The sequence below is a fragment of the Melanerpes formicivorus genome, unplaced genomic scaffold, assembly GCF_026170545.1.
Source record: "Melanerpes formicivorus ecotype bairdi unplaced genomic scaffold, bMelFor1.0.p_v2 SCAF_479, whole genome shotgun sequence".
NCBI lineage: Eukaryota > Metazoa > Chordata > Aves > Piciformes > Picidae > Melanerpes > Melanerpes formicivorus.
Window position 1 is genome coordinate 85,001 of NW_027142831.1, and position 7,500 is coordinate 92,500.

A 7,500-nucleotide genomic window follows, 5' to 3' on the forward strand; every position below is an offset into this window, starting at 1 on the left:
CTTTTTTTCTTTTCCCCGCTTTCGTTGCCGAGCCCGGGCTGGGCTCCGGCTCACGGACGAGCGAAACCCATCCAACACCGCTGAGGGTGCGCCAGCGGCCGCTCCAAACCGCCGCGCCTTTGTTCGGCCCCGCGGGTCCCCTCTCTGACCCGGGCGAAAGCCACCGAGAAGCCAGACGGACCCCTGCCCAGCCGCCTGGTGGGTGGCTTGGAGCAGCCGCTCGGCAGCGCTGCCCTGGGAGTGCTCGGCGTCGCTTGTTCCCTCATATACGGAACTGGAGGGCCGTCAGCTCCGCGAGCGCACAACCAGCCGACCTCCGCCCAGCGGCAGGTCGCAGAAATCACGCCGGCTTGTACGATGACGTAGGCGGAGGCAGAGCGCAACAGCGACCCCTTGGCGACAAGCGCGATCTCCGCGGAGAGCACGTCTACTCGCCGAGGGAGAGCACGTCTACTCGCCGAGGGAGAGCACGTCTACTCGCCCAGGGAGAGCACGTCTACTCGCCCAGGGAGAGCACGTCTACTCGCCGAGGGAGAGCACGTCTACTCGCCGAGGGAGAGCACGTCTACTCGCCCAGGGAGAGCACGTCTACTCGCCCAGGGAGAGCACGTCTACTCGCCCAGGGAGAGCACGTCTACTCGCCCAGGGAGAGCACGTCTACTCGCCCAGGGAGAGCACGTCTACTCGCCCAGGGAGAGCACGTCTACTCGCCCAGGGAGAGCACGTCTACTCGCCCAGGGAGAGCACGTCTACTCGCCCAGGGAGAGCACGTCTACTCGCCGAGGGAGAGCACGTCTACTCGCCGAGGGAGAGCACGTCTACTCGCCCAGGGAGAGCACGTCTACTCGCCCAGGGAGAGCACGTCTACTCGCCCAGGGAGAGCACGTCTACTCGCCGAGGGAGAGCACGTCTACTCGCCGAGGGAGAGCACGTCTACTCGCCGAGGGAGAGCACGTCTACTCGCCGAGGGAGAGCACGTCTACTCGCCGAGGGAGAGCACGTCTACCTCCCGCCTGAGGGAGAGCACGGGGGGGGGGGGGACAAAGACAGGCGGCAGCAGCTTCGGTGAACGTCACCCGGGAGGCGACCGGGGCTGTCCCGGGGCAGTCCCGGGAAGCCGGCGTCCGACACAGGGAACCGTCAGCTGCCGGACCGGGGCGAATCCCCGCGGCCACGGCAGGGGTGGGGGCTCGAAGACAGCCGGCAGCCGCTTCGGTGAACGTCACCCGGGAGGAGACTGGGGCCCTCCCGGGACCGTCCCGGGAAGACGACGTTCGGCACGAGATCCCGGCCGCGGCCGGACCGGCTCGAAGCCTCGCGGTCCCGGCAGCAGCCGGAGCCGCTCGCCGCCTCGGGCTCCCGGCCCCCTACAGATCCGGCGACTCGTTCGCGGGCGGCGGGGGGAGGCAGTGGAGGGGGTGCGGGGAGAAGCGGCAGCGGAGGCGGAGGGGGGGGGGCTCGAAGACAGCCGGCAGCCGCTTCGGTGAACGTCACCCAGGAGGCGATCGGGGCCGTCCCGGGGCCGTCCCGGGATGCCGGCTTCCGGCACGGGGTCCCGGCCGCGGCCGGACCGGCTCGTATCCCCGCGGCTCCGGCAGGGGGGGGGGGGCTCGAAGACAGCCGGCAGTCGCCTCGGTGAACGTCACCCGGCCGGCGACCGCGGCCGTTCCGGGGCCGTCCCGGGAAGCCTGCGACAGGCACGGGGTCCCAGCCGCGGCCGGACCGACTCGAAGCCCCGCGGCCCCGGCACGGGGGAGGCCCAAAGACTGGCGGCAGCCGCTTCGCTGAACGTCACCCGGCCGGCGACCGGGGCCGTCCCGGGGCCGTCCCGGGATGCCGGCATCCGGCACGGGGTCCCGGCCGCGGCCGGAGCGGCTCGAATCCCCGCGGTCCCGGCAGCAGCCGGAGCCGCTCGCCGTTCGGGCTCCCGGCACCCTACGGATCCGGCGACTCGTTCGCCGGCGGCGGGGGGAGGCAGTGAAGGAGGTGCGGGCAGAAGCGGCAGCGGAGGCGGAGGGGGGGGGGGGGCTCGAAGACAGCCGGCAGCCGCTTCGGAGAACGTCACCCGGCCGGCGACCGCGGCCGTTCCGGGGCCGTCCCGGGAAGCCTGCGACAGGCACGGGGTCCCGGCCTCGGCCGGACCCGCACTGGGTGCCGCCGCCTCGGGCTCTCGGGACGGTATGGATCCGCCGACTCGTTCGCCGGCGGCGGGGGGAGGCAGTGGAGGGGGTGCGGGGAGAAGCGGCAGCGGAGGCGGAGGGGGGGGGGGCTCGAAGACAGCCGGCAGCCGCTTCGGTGAACGTCACCCGGCCGGCGACCGGGGCCGTCCCGGGGCCGTCCGGGGATGCCGGCTTCCGGCACGGGGTCCCGGCCGCGGCCGGAGCGGCTCGAATCCCCGCGGTCCCGGCAGCAGCCGGAGCCGCTCGCCGTTCGGGCTCCCGGCACCCTACAGATCCGGCGACTCGTTCGCGGGCGGCGGGGGGAGGCAGTGGAGGGGGTGCGGGCAGAAGCGGCCGCGGAGGCGGAGGGGGGGGGGGGGCTCGAAGACAGCCGGCAGCCGCTTCGGTGAACGTCACCCGGGAGGCGACCGGGACCGGCCCGGGAAGCCATCGTCCGGCCCCGGATCCCGGCCGCGGCCGGACCGGCTCGAAGCCCCGCGGCCCCGGCACGGGGGAGGCCCAAAGACTGGCGGCAGCCGCTTCGCTGAACGTCACCCGGCCGGCGACCGGGGCCGTCCCGGGGCCGTCCCGGGATGCCGGCTTCCGGCACGGGGTCCCGGCCGCGGCCGGACCGGCTCGAATCCCCGCGGTCCCGGCAGCAGCCGGAGCCGCTCGCCGTTCGGGCTCCCGGCACCCTACGGATCCGCCGACTCGTTCGCGGGCGGCGGGGGGAGGCAGTGGAGGGGGTGCGGGCAGAAGCGGCAGCGGAGGCGGAGGGGGGGGGGCTCGAAGACAGCCGGCAGCCGCTTCGGTGAACGTCACCCGGCCGGCGACCGGGGCCGTCCCGGGGCCGTCCGGGGATGCCGGCTTCCGGCACGGGGTCCCGGCCGCGGCCGGAGCGGCTCGAATCCCCGCGGTCCCGGCAGCAGCCGGAGCCGCTCGCCGTTCGGGCTCCCGGCACCCTACAGATCCGGCGACTCGTTCGCCGGCGGCGGGGGGAGGCAGTGGAGGGGGTGCGGGGAGAAGCGGCAGCGGAGGCGGAGGGGGGGGGGGGGCTCGAAGACAGCCGGCAGCCGCTTCGGTGAACGTCACCCGGCCGGCGACCGGGGCCGTCCCGGGGCCGTCCGGGGATGCCGGCTTCCGGCACGGGGTCCCGGCCGCGGCCGGAGCGGCTCGAATCCCCGCGGTCCCGGCAGCAGCCGGAGCCGCTCGCCGTTCGGGCTCCCGGCACCCTACAGATCCGGCGACTCGTTCGCCGGCGGCGGGGGGAGGCAGTGGAGGGGGTGCGGGGAGAAGCGGCAGCGGAGGCGGAGCGGGGGGGGGGGCTCGAAGACAGCCGGCAGCCGCTTCGGTGAACGTCACCCGGGAGGCGACCGGGACCGGCCCGGGAAGCCATCGTCCGGCCCGGGATCCCGGCCGCGGCCGGACCGGCTCGAATCCCCGCGGCCCCGGCACGGGGGAGGCCCAAAGACTGGCGGCAGCCGCTTCGCTGAACGTCACCCGGCCGGCGACCGGGGCCGTCCCGGGGCCGTCCCGGGATGCCGGCTTCCGGCACGGGGTCCCGGCCGCGGCCGGACCGGCTCGAATCCCCCCGGTCCCGGCAGCAGCCGGAGCCGCTCGCCGTTCGGGCTCCCGGCACCCTACGGATCCGGCGACTCGTTCGCCGGCGGCGGGGGGAGGCAGTGGAGGCGGTGCGGGGAGAAGCGGCAGCGGAGGCGGAGGGGGGGCGGGGGGGACGATAGTGGCGGGGGGCGGGGGGGTGCTCGAAGGCAGCCGGCAGCCGGTTCGGTGAACATTCGCCGGGGCGGGGGGGGCGACCTGTCCGTGCCCGGGGCAGCCCCGGGAAGCCGGCAGCCAGCACGGGGTCCCGGCAGCACCTGTTCCCTGCCCTGGGACTTGCCGTGCCCGGCGGCCGGTTGCCGGGTGGGGGGAGCGATGAGAGGCGGGGCGCAGCGGCCGGGGCAGCGCCGGGCCGCAGCGGGGGGCTGGGCGGGTGGGGTAGGCGTCGAGCGGCAAGCCCTCGGCTGCAGCGAATGTTCGGCGGTGCGGGGCGGGGGGGGGACGGGACGACACGTTGGGGGCGCCGAGTCCGAGCCACCCCCGGCCCCAGGGGCGGCCGGAGGGGGAGGCCGGTGCCTGGCCCTGGGAGCTGCTGGGCGCCGGATGGCCGAGGGTGCGTCAGAAGCCGCCCGAGCGGTCGAGCAGGTCCTCCAGAAAGGCCTAGGGTGGCTTCGAGGGCCCCGGGAGCAGTCGAGGGAGGCCTCCAGGCAGGTCTGGAGTGGATGGGAGGCCTTCCAAAGCAGACAAGGGAGCCTGCAGAGCGTGCGGGGGAGGCTTCTGGTGCGGCCTGGGGTGGGACGGAAGCCTGCAGAGCGTGCGGGGGAGGCTTCTGGTGCGGCCTGGGGTGGCTGAGAAGCCTGCAGAGCGTGCGGGAGAGGCTTCTGTTGGGGCCTGGGGTGGCTGAGAAGCCTGCAGAGCGTGCGGGGGAGGCTTCTGCTGCGGCCTGGGGTGGCTGAGAAGCCTGCAGAGCGTGCGGGGGAGGCTTCTGCTGCGGCCTGGGGTGGCTGAGAAGCCTGCAGAGCGTGCGGGGGAGGCTTCTGCTGCGGCCTGGGGTGGCTGAGAAGCCTGCAGAGCGTGCGGGGGAGGCTTCTGGTGCGGCCTGGGGTGGGACGGAAGCCTGCAGAGCGTGCGGGGGAGGCTTCTGGTGCGGCCTGGGGTGGGACGGAAGCCTGCAGAGCGTGCGGGGGAGGCTTCTGGTGCGGCCTGGGGTGGGTCGGAAGCCTGCAGAGCGTGCGGGAGAGGCTTCTGCTGCGGCCTGGGGTGGGTCGGAAGCCTGCAGAGCGTGCGGGAGAGGCTTCTGTTGGGGCCTGGGGTGGCTGAGAAGCCTGCAGAGCGTGCGGGGGAGGCTTCTGCTGCGGCCTGGGGTGGCTGAGAAGCCTGCAGAGCGTGCGGGGGAGGCTTCTGCTGCGGCCTGGGGTGGCTGAGAAGCCTGCAGAGCGTGCGGGGGAGGCTTCTGGTGCGGCCTGGGGTGGCTGAGAAGCCTGCAGAGCGTGCGGGGGAGGCTTCTGGTGCGGCCTGGGGTGGGACGGAAGCCTGCAGAGCGTGCGGGGGAGGCTTCTGGTGCGGCCTGGGGTGGGTCGGAAGCCTGCAGAGCGTGCGGGAGAGGCTTCTGTTGGGGCCTGGGGTGGCTGAGAAGCCTGCAGAGCGTGCGGGGGAGGCTTCTGCTGCGGCCTGGGGTGGCTGAGAAGCCTGCAGAGCGTGCGGGGGAGGCTTCTGCTGCGGCCTGGGGTGGCTGAGAAGCCTGCAGAGCGTGCGGGGGAGGCTTCTGCTGCGGCCTGGGGTGGCTGAGAAGCCTGCAGAGCGTGCGGGGGAGGCTTCTGGTGCGGCCTGGGGTGGCTGAGAAGCCTGCAGAGCGTGCGGGGGAGGCTTCTGGTGCGGCCTGGGGTGGCTGAGAAGCCTGCAGAGCGTGCGGGGGAGGCTTCTGGTGCGGCCTGGGGTGGGACGGAAGCCTGCAGAGCATGCGGGGGAGGCTTCTGGTGCGGCCTGGGGTGGGACGGAAGCCTGCAGAGCGTGCGGGGGAGGCTTCTGGTGCGGCCTGGGGTGGGTCGGAAGCCTGCAGAGCGTGCGGGAGAGGCTTCTGCTGCGGCCTGGGGTGGGTGGGAAGCCTGCAGAGCGTGCGGGGGAGGCTTCTGGTGCGGCCTGGGGTGGCTGAGAAGCCTGAAGAGCGTGCGGGGGAGGCTTCTGGTGCGGCCTGGGGTGGCTGAGAAGCCTGAAGAGCGTGCGGGAGAGGCTTCTGGTGCGGCCTGGGGTGGCTGAGAAGCCTGCAGAGCGTGCGGGGGAGGCTTCTGGTGCGGCCTGGGGTGGCTGAGAAGCCTGAAGAGCGTGCGGGAGAGGCTTCTGCTGCGGCCTGGGGTGGCTGAGAAGCCTGCAGGGCGTGCGGGAGAGGCTTCTGCTGCGGCCTGGGGTGGCTGAGAAGCCTGCAGAGCGTGCGGGAGAGGCTTCTGGTGCGGCCTGGGGTGGGTCGGAAGCCTGCAGAGCGTGCGGGAGAGGCTTCTGCTGCGGCCTGGGGTGGGTCGGAAGCCTGCAGAGCGTGCGGGGGAGGCTTCTGCTGCGGCCTGGGGTCTCTGGGTGGCCTCTAGAGAGGTGCAAAAGACCCTCTGGGTTGGGCTGGGGTGGCTCTTGGACCCCTGCCACACAGTGGAGAGCGGCCTCCGGCCCGCCACCTGTGTCCCTGTGTGCCTGAGTGCCTGTGTCCCTGTGTCCCTGTGTCCCTGAGTGCCTGAGTGCCTGAGTGCCTGTGTCCCTGTGTCCCTGTGTCCCTGTGTCCCTGTGTGCCTGAGTGCCTGTGTCCCTGTGTCCCTGTGTCCCTGTGTCCCTGAGTGCCTGAGTGCCTGAGTGCCTGTGTCCCTGTGTCCTTGTGTCCCTGTGTCCCTGTGTCCCTGTGTGCCTGAGTGCCTGTGTCCCTGTGTCCCTGTCTGTGTACCTGTGTGCGAGAGTGTCCGGCACGCCACCCAGCGGCGGCGGGCAAGCAGGTAGGCGGGTGGGCGGGCCGGCGAGGGCCAGTGTGAGTTTGGGGGGTGGGAGGGGAGGCGGCAGCTGGAAGCGTCAGAGGAGGGGGCGTGGCTCCGGCTGGCCCCGGGAGCAGGTTCCCGGGACCGGGACCGGCTGGACCCGGCGAGTGGTTGATCCCGGGGCGGGGGGCAGAGGCGGCGGGAAGCGGCAGCTGCGTGTGCGGCGGGGGGGTGGAGGGCGAACCGCGGCGGGAAGCGGATGCTTCAGAGCAGGTTACGGGGGCGGGGACGGACGACACCACCTGTCCCCGCCCCGGGACGGGCTGGACCCGGCGCCCTGGACCCGGCGCCGTGTACCCGCCGCCGCCCCCGCCGCCGCCCCCCTCCGCCACCCCGGGACCCCGACGTTTTTTGGCGCCCGCGCCTTTTTTTGCTCCCCGCCTGCCCGCGCTGCCCCGGGCCCTCCCCCGGGGCGGGGCGGGAGGGAGGGAGGGACGGACGGACGGGTAGCCGGGGATCTCCGAGCGCGCGCCACCAGACCGAGGCGGGTCCCGGCGGCGGCGGCGGCGGCGGCGGCGGCGGCGGCAGCAGCAAGCGACGGCGGGGGGGGCAGGCTAGGGAGAGAGGGGGAGCGGCATGCGGTAGGGCTGGGGGGTTTGTTTCGGGGGGGAGGGGTGGGGGGGGGGTGGCAGCGGTCAGCGAGAGCGGGGAGAGGGGGAGCGGCATGCGGTAGGGCTGGGGTGTTTTTGGGGTGGGGGCGTTGGGGGGATTAGCGGGCGGGCGGGCAGCCCAGCCAAGCGGCAAGCCGGGGGGCGGGCGAGGGCGGCTTT